The sequence below is a fragment of the Netta rufina genome (genome assembly GCF_964035555.1).
Source record: "Netta rufina genome assembly, chromosome: Z".
NCBI classification, from domain to species: Eukaryota; Metazoa; Chordata; class Aves; order Anseriformes; family Anatidae; genus Netta; species Netta rufina.
In genome coordinates, this window is record NC_140126.1 from 19,406,005 (window position 1) to 19,421,446 (window position 15,442).

Genomic DNA, 15,442 nt, shown 5'->3' on the forward strand with positions numbered 1-15,442 from the left:
GCTATATCTTATCAGATTTTTGAAGGGCACATTCATAAAATAGAAATGGAATTCTGCTGGGTGTTACAGGGGGTTTCCTGGTAATTAGGTTGCTTAGGCTTGGGAGTAAGCTTGAAAATGTTGAGGGATGGCAGATACAGTTTGTGCATGCAAGGTCAAAGCCCTTCTTATCTGACTGATCCAAATATCAGCCTTGACAACACTTCCCAGAAAGAACAGAGAGAGGATAGTAGTAATTTATGAGCACTAAGGAAAAAGTGAAAAAGATGCAACGCAAGTCATACGTGAGGAAGGTTTTGATAGGGCTTTGCAGAGTTACAGACTCAGAGCAAACTAGAGGTCAAGAGATAGAGAATGCTACTTGAACTGTGTACCTTGGTTTGAAGTGATCAGGATAATCACATTTGAAGTAACCTATCCCAGATGAAAACCATGTAAGTCAGTGCAACAGCAGGAAACTGAGTTCAGCATGCATAGAATTAGGGAAGAACATAATGTAGGGAAAGAAATGCAATAAAGCAAGTCCATGTGAGTGTTTCTGGATCTCTAGGTCTCAGTATGGATGTTACTTCCACTTAAAGAAAAAAAAAATCAACTGTAAGAAGTATAGAAAATATGTTGTCAATCAAAATAGATGAAAGAATCTCAAAAAATGTAATTTGTCATAGGAATAAGAACCTATTTTTGATTAAAGATCAGGTATCCAGTTGCCATAGTAACCTTTTTAATGTAAAATAAAAGCTGAACTATTACTTTTAAGGTAAACTTTGCATAGGAACACTTTTTCATGTGTTTAATATTTCAGCTCCTTTACTGCCATGGACTTGTCTAAGAATTGCAAATGCCCTAAATTTTCCTGTTATTCAGACCAGGATAAATTACACTGTCTCCTGTGATATGCTCAAAAGTGCAACAAGGACTAGAAGAGAACACCAACTTTGTTCCATTTGTGGCTTAAATGGCTTCTCAGACCTAGACTTATACCTTACTGTAGATGTGGTACTGGATTTCTCTCAATGCTTTTCCTCACTTGTCATTTGCTTATTTAAGTTCTGCTGTAAAAGACAACGCAGGCTCTTGGTCTCCCTTGAATGCAATCTTAACGTCTCCCATTTAGCCTGGATTACATCATGTGAATTAATAGAAAACCCCACAGAATCCTTCCCTGCACTCTGTCCAAACAGCTGTTAACTGTTACACTTCAAAGGAAAAAGAATTTCCCAAGACATGGAAGCACAGTCAGGAACACGCTGCTGGCCTCCTCATCCTGCTTTATACCTGTGAAACTCTCTTCTACCCTTGCACATCAAAGGGAGAATGGGGCAGGCTGTGAGCCTGTGAGTACATTTTTGCAACCAGTGCCTATGGATCCTAATGAAACAGAAAGGGTCTGAAATCTTGTTTGTTCAGAGTTCTAAATACATCCTAAACCAGCTTAGGTTATATGGGATGGGCGACCCCATTCAAACACACTCAGAATCCAGCAGGCAGCTGAACCAGAATGTAGGCTGCAGAAATACTGCACCAGCAAAGGAATATTTCATTTGTATTCAGTCTTACCTTCTCTGAAGTGCAAGCAGTTGAGGTCTTCATTTTCATCTCATTGAGTATGTGTATTTTTGCTGTAAATTAGCTTTCTGTTCTCCAATAAAAAGTTTAGTTTCGGTTGACTACAGTTGCTCTGTTTCATGCATACTGCAACAAATTCAATATTGTAACAAATACAAGTTCATTTTTGGCCTATTACTGCATGCTGAAGTCCCATATCTTTCCTCTGGATCTAAAATAGAGCTACGCTATTTTTCACAAGTAACTTCTTGAATAACCCTGCAGCTGATAAGCAAACCTGCAAGTCTGCAAAATATTTGACTGATTGTTGCGGTGCTTTTTGCCGGAGAAATACATCAGTATCTGAATTCAAAAAGCAGTTTTGATATGGTCTTTGAAAAAAAATCCCACCCAGTCTTCAGCCACACCCCCTGGGTGAAATTTGCTGTGATAGGAAAGGCTCCCACAACACACTCTTTCATGCTGTGTGAGTTCAAGTTGCACTGTGAAACAGCTAATTTTTCAAACAGTTCTGCCTTCTCTAAATGAAAATAACAATATTCTCCCCAACACATTAGCTGATATACCTTCAAAAGAGGTCTTCCTTGGAGGTATAAAAAATGTAAGTACAGATGAAACACTGATATTGCTAAATAAACTAGGCAGTCAAAGCAGAGTGCGCAAGAACCAGCAATTTGTATATTTGGGTGAAGATTATTTGGAAGAGAAGACAAAGGAGGAAACTAAATTGATTTTGTTAAAACAAGCATGGACCAAATTCTGCTTGTGCAAGAGCAGGTCTGGAGTCTCACCACTCTTAGTGCTGTGATGTTAGATCTCCCTAAGTCTGAATGCAGAGTTCGTCCTGTTATGTTGGATAGAATGTTTATAAGAATTGAGGCAGTATGACCTGATGAGACAGGCAACTTCTTTTTGCAACATCATTGCAGTTAGTGCTACTGGTTTGTTTCTGGGATAACTGGAGGATGTCTTCCCTGGCACATTTCAGACCTGTGCTATGAACACTGCATTCAACAGACAGGAGTCATCTGAGCTGTGTATATAAGCAGAGTCTTAAGGATTGCCTTTTGAATCGGAAACAAGACCTTTGTCTGTCTAGATCAGATTTAAGCATCTCTTACTGTCCTGGTTTGGTTGGGACAGAGTTAATTACCTTCACAGGAGCTCATACGGTGCTGTGTTTTGGATATGTCATGAAAATATTGTTGATAACGCACCGATGGTTGGATTGTTGCTGAGCAATGCTAACATAACTTCAAGGATGAACCTGCTGCTTCTTCACCTGCCAGTGAGGAGGCTGGGGGTGCACCAGTGCACCAGGAGCTGGGAGAGGACACAGCCAGGACAGCTGGCTCAGGCTAGCCGAAGGGATGTCCCATGTCATACAGCATCATGCTCAACAATAAAAATTGGGGGTGTTGCCTGTGGGGTATTGCTGCTGCTTTGGGACTGCCTGGGCATGGTACTGAGCAATTGCATTGTGCATCATTCACTTTGTCTTTCCTCTCTGCTCCTCGCCTCTCCTCGCTTTCCCATACTTTTCCACTGCCTTTCCACTGTCTTTACCTCAACCCACAAGTTTTCTAAATTTTGCCTTTCTAATTCTCTTCCCCCATCCTTTGGGGGTCAGGACAGAGGAGTGAGCAAGTGGCTGTGTGGCACTCAGCCACAACACGAGTTGTACAACCACAACACGAGTTGTACAACTATGTTGTAGCCTCTGACTGTTCAGACAATATCACAGAATCACAGAACTGTGGAGGTTGGAAGGGACCTCGAAAGATCATCGGGTCCAACCCCTCTGCCAAAGCAGGTTCCTCAGAGCAGGCTGCCCAGGTAGGCGTCCAGACAGGCCTTGAATATCTCCAGAGAAGGAGACTCCACAACCTCCCTGGGCAGCCTGTCCCAGTGCTCCGTCACCCTCACTGTGAAGAAGTTCTTTCGCATGTCTAGAAGTCTTCTGAGATTTGCATTCATTATGATTTCTTGTGTAGCAAGAAGAATTAAAGATCATTCTTAGCTTTCTCCATCACATGTAAGTCTTTACTGAAGGAAACTTAGTACCTTTTCTACCCAATGAAAATGGCAAGCCTTCTTTGCCATCCTGCTCGGCATATCCAATAGGCCTGCATCTGCTAGAGGGAACTATTTTGGGATATGTGGTGTGGAAACAAAAAGGTTTTGACAAAAGTTTGTCTACAGTCTCCCAATGCACACTTGTGGGAGTAAAATTCAGCAAAGATTTTTTAAAATGACTTTTATTTTTAAATGTCTTTGTTTTTTTTCATCCTTGGGATAAGTGGGAGGAGATATAACAATCTGATTCATGTTTGTAATCTTCTTTGCCCCCCCAGCCCAGTCTTGCTCCTGGGCAGAGAAACATTTTCTCTGTGAAACACAACTACTGCAGAAAGCATAAGTTTGGGGAAATCCTAAGAAAGGACTAGGAAGTAACTCAGTAGAGGGCAGTGGCTGAGCTTATTACACGCTATTCTGCGCTCCTCGTATATTCTCCTGCCTTTCCCACTTCAATAACAGTGCGTGTGTTTGTGCTGCTAGTGTAACATTTTCACAATCCTTTTAAAGGATTGTGAAACAAACATTTTCACAAACTTTTCTCTGTAGTAATATTTCTTTCAGAATACTATCCAGCATTAGAATGGCCTGTGAGCTGAAAAGTCATTACCTTTTCTTAGTCCGAATCTTTTCAAGTGTCTTTTCTGTTTTGGAACAAAGTGATTTAAACATAGTAACTACAATTAATCGAGTCATCAAGAACTATTTACATACTTCCTTGTGGCTTTATTGTTTTTGACCATTTTATTTTCCCTTCCCATTATTATTCAATAGATAACCCAGGGGAAATATTTTTGAGAGATCATTTAATTAGCTTTATTAAATGTTACTTTGGTTACCTTAAAATAATTCACAGGTTGGTCTTTGCCACTTCTGTATAGAACAGAAAGCCAGGGGGGTCTAGATTTGTCAAACTGGAGTAACAGTGTCATGATTTTAATTATCCTGCACATCTTCCAAAGCTTATCAACTGGAACAATTGCTCAGAAGATACAATTGGTTAAACTTACTTTGACTGCATGAGGGCTTTGCATATGAGACTGACTACCATGCTTTATGACATCCTGGCATGGCCTGTATTGAATCTCCCCTTCGAGATCATTCTGCTTTATGTCATTGCTAATTCAGAAAAATCCTTTAAGCAAGGATGGTGTCTGCTGAGTCATGTCCCATTCTAGTATCTTAAACCATAAACTTGGAGCACCATTTTAGAGCAAGAGTAACCAAATCATGCCCCTACCCAAAATATCCAGCCACCCTAGTGGTTAGGGTACTCTTCTGACAACTGAGAAATCCAAACTTATTGCATGCCTGGGTAAGGATATAGATCTGAACCAAATATTTTTGCAACTTTTGTTTTGATTTGACCTCCAGTGGATTACTCACACAGCCCTGATTATGGCCCCTTCAGGATTAAAATCTGTCTGCCCATAAATGCTGTAAACTTCTATTTCTCACACAGCTGTAAACAGTATTTCTTGGCTTTCTTAGACAGAGCATGAATGTTAACAATCCATCTTAGCTCCCAGTTTAGTTTGGCTGCCTTTAACACAGGAGTACCAGGGGTGTTGTGGCTGTCTGAATTTAGAGCCCTGCTATCACAGGTAACCAACTCTTGCAGTCTGTGTCATGAACTGAAATAGCTCCATGTTAAAAATAGTGGGGTTTTTGGTCCTCACCATTCACACTGGAGGCTGTTCCTGAATTTAGAAATCCTTGGTGAGACTTCCTTCTAGCTTCCAGCATCATATTTCTTTCTGCCTGGGTTATATTTGTAAGTTTTTCTGCCAACTTCACTCTAAATATTTTCTTTCCTCCCTCACACTGATTATCAGCCTGTGTTTTCCTAGGTCATACAACTCTTACTTTCCTAGTCTACTATTACATGATAAATATTTTATTTCCCTGATTATCTCATTATCCTGTCCCTGTACAGTCTGATTCTCTGCGATTTTGCTGGCAATTAAATAGTGCTGAAGAATAATGCTTGCTTAGGCTGTTTTTGTCTCTATGTCCCTTTGGCTTGGGGAGTTGTCATGGTGAAGTCTCTTCATGCTGACCACAGAGGAACATGCTTTCATTTCTGTGTTGGTTACGTGTGGTTCAGTGGTCAGTCATGGCATGTGGCAATCTGAGTTTGAACGGGCATGTTTTCTCAGTTTGATGACATCCCAGCACAGTAAGGAGGCTGATTTGGATGCTGGTGGGTGCACGATGCACTTCCATGGCGCATTCACAGAGGGCACCTTAACAAATGGGTGCAGGCATGGCCCTGCTATGTAACCAATGCATATAAAGTCCATTTTGGTTAAAACAAAACAAAACAAAACACCTGGTGATATCTTTGATAAAAAAAAAAAAAAAAAGAAAGAAAGAAAGAAAGAAATATTTCAAGCAAAGTTACCAAAGCACTTCTTTTTCTTTACAATAAAGCAATGCCAAACTGTTCCATGCAGACATCCCATTTTGAAGAAAACAGAACGTCCTTAGCTCCCTCCCATTAAAAAGGTTTATATTGAAAAATTTAAATTTAATTTCTTCTGCTTTCTGAAGAAAAACAACAACAACAACAACAACAAAACAACATGGATTTAGATCTGTCAAATGTTGTTGGGTTAACTTTTTAAGTTCTGAGAAATAGCCTTAAAACAATGTAACAGGGGACATGAGGTGAAAGTGTCTGCATGAAGCAGTGAAACTCTGTGTAATTGTCATAATTGCAAGCTCCTTTTTTCATAAGCGGAGGGGAAGGATGTGGAGAGAGCAGGACAGGAAAAAAGGAATCATATTAAGAGTGAAATGACATGCCAAAGAGTAAACCTGAACTGTAGAGGATATAAGCAACCCTGAAATCGGGGAAGTTTGGATCTAATCTTTGTGGCTTTTTCTCATTTACATAACGAATGGTTTAGTGCTCAGTTTCCTCCTCAAACATAGGTTCTTGGCAACAAAATAATATCTCTAGTCAATATGTAGACTCCATTGCTCAGCTAGATGCAAGATATGTGAAAGACAGGCCTTCAAGGTTACAGAAAGAGTCACTGCAAGATAAGGTGGAACTGCAGTCAAGAGAAAATGCTTCATCATACTTTTTTTTGGCCAAAGAACAGGACTACTGGTGAGGCAAGAGCTAAGAGGAAAGCTGGACTGCTTGTCCAGCTTAATAGGTCTTTCAGTTCTTTCTGAATGCTCAGAGGAAGATGGATATAAAACAAGAGGTTTAAGCACAGAAAATAATTTATTGTTATTTATTCCCTGTAAAATAATGCAGGAAATAAAGGATCTAGTTCACAATCATGTGTGGCTGTATATACAGACAAAGCAAGTGCTACCACTCTGGGATAAAATACTTTCACAGAATCACAGAATCACAGAATTTCTAGGTTGGAAGAGACCTCAAGATCATTGAGTCCAACCTCTGACCTAACGCTAACAGTCCCCACTAAACCATATCCCTAAGCTCTACATCTAAACGTCTTTTGAAGACTTCCAGGGATGGTGACTCCACCACTTCCCTGGGCAGCCTGTTCCAGTGTCCAACAACCCTTTCGGTAAAGAAGTTCTTCCTAACATCCAACCTAAACCTCCCCTGGCTCAACTTAAGCCCATTCCCCCTCGTCCTGTCACCAGGCACGTGGGAGAACAGGCCAACCCCCACCTCGCTACAGTCTCCTTTAAGGTATCTGTAGAGAGCAATAAGGTCGCCCCTGAGCCTCCTCTTCTCCAGGCTGAACAAGCCCAGCTCCCTCAGCCGCTCCTCGTAGGACTTGTTCTCCAGGCCCCTCACCAGCTTCGTCGCCCTTTGCAGTGGTTCAAGGGCAAGAAACAATCACACTGAAGATATATTTGTTTTAGAGGTTTCCTTTTGGCTATGTGGTTATAAGAGGATGTGAATGTAATCTGATATCTATACATACCACCCAGTTTTCACAAAAGCAGGAGCTGGACAAACAGGGGAGCTTGCCTGATGCCATGTAAAGTGGTCTCTGACCAACAGTTAGTGCTGGGTCCTGTGAACAGCCTTGCAGTGTCCTGGCTCACCCAGTGAGGGAGGTTTTCCTGCCATGGGAGTGAGACAGATCAACTCTGAAGGGAGGAAAGCTGGAGATGTTTTCTCAAAGCTATGTTTCTTTACTATTAAAAGACAAAAGCTATGGCCTGGGTTGTTCAACCCAATTTTCTGTGAACATCACTTCAGCTTTAAAAGAGGCTGGAGAACTAAGTCCATGCTCAGCCATAAATTCAGCTTTCTAGAAGTGAAACCAAGTGAAGAAGTTCTCCCTTACAGGAAGAAACAACACTGCAACAAACTGAGAACATTCTTTTTTTTCCTTTTTTATCCCTTCTGCCTCAGGTTTTTAAATGAAGTAAGGGAACTTCTGAGTCATCAGCTTCACTCCTGTTGAAGGTGTTCATTTTCAGCCTGTTTGTAAATTGGTAAGGCTCCAACTTAAAATTGATTGTTTCTTATTCCCATTACTCTTTACAGAAAGCTATTCCTGAACTGTTTGTCTCTGAGAGATCACTGGGAAAAAAAAACAACTTCTGAGTTTCTAGTTTGTTTTCCATTTTGGAATAATTTGGAGGCAGGATTATAAAGGAATGTTACAAATCACCTTTCTTTCTTCCTTTCCAGTATTGATTAGAGGGGAATACACTCTTAGGAGACACTGCAATGTTTATGTCTTTTGAGTGATTTTGGCAATAGCTCTTCACACCATGTTTCATGATAGTTCAGGGGGGTGCAATATACAAGAGACTCTTTATAAAATAAAAGGGATATGAAGCATCCTTTAATGTAAACATTCTATTGTTCAGTGAAGAGGGTCTGGCTTTCTTTAATTTTGTTACACAATACCAGAAGTGGCATCACAAAAGCATAGCACAAGATGCATTCACAATTCAATAATTTTACTAGATGGAATAGTCTTTAATAGTATCTCTTAATCAGTAGCATGGGTAGGTAGTGAAAGGAAGAATCTAACTTATACCTACTGTCCCTCCTACCCTTCTTTAGCAGGAACCAAAGTAGAATTTTCCTCTGAGTAGGCAATTACTAACATTCAAACTGAATATGATTCAAGCATGGTCCTGTGTAAGGCATGATGAATGGAATGGAGCATTGTCTAAATGGAGCATGGTCTAAAAAGCCTTGCTCCAAGCACCACACAGAGGACAGTTGTAGAGCTGGGGCTGTTGCTCACAGGCCAAAGATGAAATAAACATGTGGCTGTAAGCCCTTTTGCAGTGGTCTCTCCTTGAGTGGGAAGAAGTCCTCATCCTGTTGTCTCCCTTCAACAGTTTTCCATATAAAACCCAACTGTGAGTTATGTGAAGACAGTTTAAACTTGGCAGTGTTGCACTGTGACACAAATCCAGTAATGTTTTTTTGCTAAACTGAGTTTCTGAACCATGAAGAGTAAGAAAAAAAAAATAAGACACACATCACAGATCTGAAACTTTGATAAGTTTCTAAGTAGTGTTGTGTAGGCTTTGTACATCTATGTATGATCAAGTTCTCACTCATGGTACTGAATAAGTTTTGCACAAGAAAAGAAGCAATTAATGGAGGGAAAAATCCAAGAAAGGTCACACTTCTTTAAGTTACATTCTTACAACTTATTTAAATGAAAGGGCTTTTCTTTTTTTTCATTAAAAGTAATTCAAAAAGTGAAAATTACAGTGCAGGACAGAAGCAATTAATGTGCATCCTGTTAATCTGCTCACCTCAAGGAAGTTTATCTTCAGAGATCAAAAGTCAGACTCAGAAATATGTTCTCTCACGTCACCTTGAATGCTTTAAATAGCAAAACTTAAAACTGAAGTACAATTTGATGCTTGTGATACCTCTTCAGGGGATCTATGAACTCAGTGTTGTCTTTAAAAAAGTATTTTTGCAGGGTACTAGGGCTGAAATTCAGAGTAGCTTCAAATTTCCAAATCATTCCAAGAAAGCTTTCTTATTTTTTATTAACTTATGGTAACAGGGCAAAATCTACTGGGCCATTTCTAAATTACTGACAAAACAGAAAATTGTTTAAGAATGCCTTTTCAGAGTACTGCACAATAAAGGTACATGATTTCAACTGCTGTTAGCAAATAAAGACACTTGATTTCCACTGCAGTGGGAATCAGCATTGTTTAGAATTATCAAGTTACATTTAACACAATCTGCTGACCAAAAATTATCTGTGAAAGTCTTGTTTGTGTGACCCTTATAACCGCATAATGCTATCAGTTATGGGCAAGCAAAGTAGGTTAAGCTTCTTGAGAATAGTCATTTTTTGATAGGAAAAGGCAGAATTAAGCTTCTCTTTCTGTAGCAACTATTAGAAAATCATGTATTGAAATAGAATAAAACAAAATTCTTTTCTAATGCATACTTCCTGAAACAAAAGAACATTTGCTCTTTAGGTAGAGGTGAACAGGATTTATTTTCTGTTCACAGAAACATTCTCTCTCTCTCTCTCTCTCTTTTTATAATTATTTGTAGTCAAGACAAGGTGAACAGCATTTGAAAATTCTTATGAAAAACTTACAATGAAAGAATGCTCCAGCACAGTGGATTTTTATTGTCCTGGCACTCTAAAAGACAACAGTCAAGAAACAGAGACAAGCAGGATTTGGAAACAGAGACAAGCAGGTCATTTGGAACCCGGCAGGATGCCCTCCTCATCAGCTTTTGGATGCTCTTGATTTCTGTGCTTCTGTCCTTCTTTACTACCTTCCAAAGGAAGATTAGTCAAAGTTGGTGTGGTTCCACAAAATGTTATTGTTCACCAACATTTTTCAGAGAAAACATACTTTCAGAAAACTTCCTCATCCATTTCTTTTTCTAAATCTACTTGTGGTGTATTTTGTGTAACAGTAATGAAATAAATTACGTAAACGAACTGCTCATAAAAGCTATTACAAGTGAATTAGCTAATTTCCCAGACATGTAGATATCAAATTTAAATAACAGAAAAAATTCAAAACCACTGTGAAGATTAAAAAGCTAACAAGCCTGAACTGGAGTTCTGCAGACAACAGAGTTTTTTACTTTGTCCACAATCAAACATAAAAGTTATGGTGACATTTTCAAGTCTGGCTTCTTAAAGATAGTTCTTAGGTAGGCAGCTGTACAATCACAGTTTTAAGACTTCTAAAACTTTGTCCCATTCTACAGATGTCAAATAAAGGGCTTTATGGAGCCTAAGCTTGAAAATTCAGGATCCGCTACGTATGCCTGCAGGAATTCAACCTGCATAGGACTTTAGATATTTCAAACTCAGAAGCAGACGCTTTGGAACAGTCCAACCCATGGGCAACACAGGCAGAGGCATGCTGCCCAGGGATGATGGCATGACCCAGATGAAGCAAAGTCTACAATCCTTCTTTGCCAAACCCTAGAAGAAACCTGTGACTTCCTCCTCTGAGACTTTCTTGGAAGCCTCTTGGCAGTTTTAGGGTTAGGAATCAGTCTGTGGTTGCTGCCTGTTTGGGGAGCACTGGCACAGAGCCCACTGGTGGCCAGGCCCACGGGAGTCCTTCCTCCCCACCCAGCTCCTGGCATGACAGGGCAGGGGGGGATTTTGTACTCATTACCTGACACCTGCAGGAAAATGTCTCATGGTTAGACAGGTAATGCCTTAGACAGGTATTTTTAGTATGAATTACACACAAACTGGATGCCAGGATCTTGTCAAGTTTGGTAAAGGACTTAGAAAATTAAGTCAAAACCAAACCAACCAAACAAACAAACAAAAAACACACAACCAAAATGTGTAAGTCAGAAATACGAAAAGAACATTAAAAAAGTTATGAGAACGACCACAACCCCATAAAATTTCCTGTTGTGTATTCCTAAAGACATGAAATATTTGACTGCGGTCCTGCACAATGTAAGTCTTATTCCAGCCCATAGAGCAATGCATCACATTTCTCTCTGTTGTGATTTCTGAGCATGCTGAAATTCATTCCCAGACATATGGGTCTGATGTGAAGAGAGAGGGTTTTTCTCCCATTCCTGTATTTTATGAAACTGTTCTCTCATTTATAGGCTGTGTGTGGTGTTTTTGGCAATCCTTACGGACTCTCCTACCTTTCCGTCCGATTCAGAAAGCAGCAGGGAAGCAGAGAGGAAATCTTCCCTAGAGCGTTCAGAGGAGCCACTCGTTTAACAAAACTGTCCAGCATTTCAGAAAGAGCGAATGTGGCTTGTCCTCTCTAGAAAACACCACTGGGTGTCACTAAATGCCAGGGATTCTCAATTCTGGTCTCGGGAAGTATATGAAAGTGCTAGCACCGTGAATACTCCATACTACACAGAACCGGTTCATAGCTATGGCTTTTCTCAATGACCAACATTTGACGTCATTTTATTTTTTTATTTTTTAGCAAGAATTGGGCTTGTTTTAGGAAATATCTCTGGCTTCCAAGTAGCACACACAAACCTTTCACTCTAATTTTAATGGAAAAGGCTTATTTTATTTACATGGTTGGAATAACCATGGTCTGTAGAAGCCATTAAATCACATATTTGCACTTGAGAGGAGCTACACTATCCTCAGGATTAATATAATGCTGGCGTTTCACATGTGGCTTTCCTGCTGTGTTTGCTCTGTGAAGCTGCTCTGTGTGTAACTCTCCCTGTCATCTCACACAGACCCAAGCAGAAGCTGCCCCAACTGTACTTGTAGTAAGAATATTTTTGTACATAGATATTCAGCCCATATACAAGTGCTAGGACTGAGGCTGGTAATCTGGCCTCAAGGTAAGCTTTGTATAACCTCTATAATTTGTAGAACAAACACCATATGGACCGTTTCTTTCTAAATGAGGTTTCTGTCTCAGGTTGAGTCATCTTCTCTTCTGGGGGGTGTGGGAGGTCACTGAGAGGAAGGTTTGGGGTACAGTGGCTGATCTGTTTTGGAGAAGTGTATCAGAAGTCTTCTGACAAAATCTTAAAAGATCTCTGATTCCTCCCCTCCCCAGTCACTTCTTCTTTCCTGAGAAAAGAAGGATACAATGGTACACACCTGGAGGTTAAGACAGAGGGTTGTGCCACCAAGCTCTTCTGCACCATAGTAGGGAGATAGCCACAGAGTATGTGGCTACTTCTGCCTTTAACATCTGCCAAGAGACTCAAGTGACAGAAGGATTTGCAGCACCTATTCATGCTGGGCTCTGACTGAGGACCCTGATGCCTCTGGCAGTGTTGAGGACCTGCTGGGGAAACCCTCGAAGATATTTGTATTTCTGTACTTGAATATTTCGCACCAAAGAGGGGTTGGAAATGTCTGTTGGATAAGGAAAAGACAAACTGAATACTGAATAACCTTTTATTCCACTGAAGGAATAGAGGCTCTGCAGAACAAAAAGTAGCACTCGTGCCTATTAGTAATGACTGTTTCATAATGCATGCAAGGAAACTGAGCTGAGACTACCTGCTCAAGTTTCATTCTTGTCACATGATAGGAATATCATTTGAATTTTTCCTTTGCCATGTGTAATCTCCTTTTAGTATTATTACTTTTTGTCCCCCAATATGAATTTATTTTATATTAATTTAACCTCTTTTCCCCTACAGAAAAAAAAATCTCCCTACCACCCCAAATTTTAGAATTAAAATTTTCACTGACAGGGAATGAGAGAAGAAAAAAGCCTCTAATTGCTCTGATTATATGCCATTACTTGGACTTTTCTTCCATACCCAGACAAACTGTCATTGATTCTGATCTATGGTGTATTCTTCTCATGCACAGAGCAGTAAAATTCCCTCTGACAGCTTTTTTCCACATAGAAAATGAAGATGACCTTATCTTATACACTTCACAAGAATGTTTTAAGGTTTAATACATGCATGTTTGCAGAGCATACTGAAGATGAAAAGCAATATATGATAAATATAATACTACTTTGATCATAAAGGACACATTAGTGCTTTTTCTCATCTCTCAAGCTAGAAAAACGCTGTCCTCTCCTAGACATCCCCCAAAATACATGTAAAAAAGTGGAGTAAAAATAATTATAAGGTAAAGAAAATAAAGAATTATAAATAAACAAATACAGAAATAATTTATTTTAAGATGACAGTTGGAATCTGTCTCGCTTGGTTCTTTTGATCTCCTTGAGGCTCATTAAATTGTGGGTAGCAGACCCCACTTCCATGTTTGAGAAAGAAGCTGGAGTGCTGTTTAAGCACAAGCAAAAGTTTCAAAGGTAATGAGGCTTGGGACCTATGGAACAGAAAGTATAGGTTCATTTGCATGTATTTTCCACCTCCCCTGCTGCTTATTTGCATTGTTCTTCATTTTCCAGCCAGCTCAGAAATTCTCAGCTGCTTTGTTAATATTTGCACAGTGCCCATAAGCATTGCCAATACTCTTCAGTTAGGCAAGGAGGAAAGTTCTGTCCCACCGAGCTTCCAGTCAAATGACTTGAGTTGTGACACTCACTTTTACCTGCTGCCTACTCTGAAGAGGCATTATGGACTTTCCATAGAGACTATGATTACTGAATTCATTAAAATAGGTTCTGAGTTTAAAGCCTATAACTGAAAATTAAAAAAAAAAAAAAAAAAAAAAGCGAAAAACAATTTCTTTGATTCCACCTGTAAAGGATGTATTCATCCTCTGTTTTTTTGAATACACTTTGTTTTGTTTTATTATAATAATAATAATAAATAACAGCTTTTTTGTTGTGGCTTTTTTTTTCTTTATGTTCCTTTGCTGGTTTGAGCTGAAGTATGCTACAAAACAAAGGTCCATGTTAGGAGTGATGTGGAAGTGCCTCACCAACAGAGACGTTAACAATGGTGTGCTAGTTAGCTGTGTAGGCCAGCGTGACACAAGAGCACAGAGGGAAGTGAGATTCTCTGTACCTAGAATGGATTTGCCTGATAGGAAAGGATGGTAAAACTGAATCCTGCAATACAAAAAAGAAGTAGTGTGCATTGAAAATAAATAAATAAATAAATAAATAAATAAATAAATAAATAATAATAATAATAAAATATAAATGAAAGCACAGTATCGTAAGAGGGGAAGAAAAGAGTTTCAAACATCTTACATAAAATAAAACAGACAAATGAATTCCAAGCTCAGAAACAGCCTACACTGCAACCACGTTTATTATCTATATGCTGTGCAATATGTTCTTTCCTTTGTGCTGATGTGTCATGGTTCTCCCTTTTTTTTAACCGGTTGCCTTAGGCAAGGATAACCCAAATAAGTAAGCCTAGGTGTAACAAATGAATGTTTGTAAAGTGCTTGTAGGATGAGCTAGAGAAGCAGACATGTACATCCACCAGTGGCTACTGTGTGTTCACAACACCCTCAAGCACAGAACAGGAGAACTCGCTGCTGCAGTGAGCAGCTGCGCCTGGGTCGTGCCACTGCTGTCTGGCATTGGCATGGCTCTCAGTTACACAGCAAGAGACTCTGAATTCTGCAACCGAAAATGTGGTGTTGACAAGCAGATTTGTTATTTTGGCCTATTAAAAAGATCAATAAATGTGGCAGCGGAGATAAAGTCAGTGCTTGTTTTCGTTGTGTCTGACCTTTCATACGCTGTTGAAAGTCTCTGAAGAAGTTATAAAGGCAAAGGGAGTTACAGCAAGACAGAAAAGAGTGTTCACCCTTAGATAGCAATACTAGTTTGGAATATTTTTTGTGTGCAACATGCATCATCTCTTTGAACATAAGCCCCTGCTGAGGCTGAGTCCTGACTGGGACAAAAGCATTTCACAAAGAAGCTGATATTGCTTAAATATGCACTGGATTACTTTCTCTCTCTCTCTTGCATGGTTTAAGGA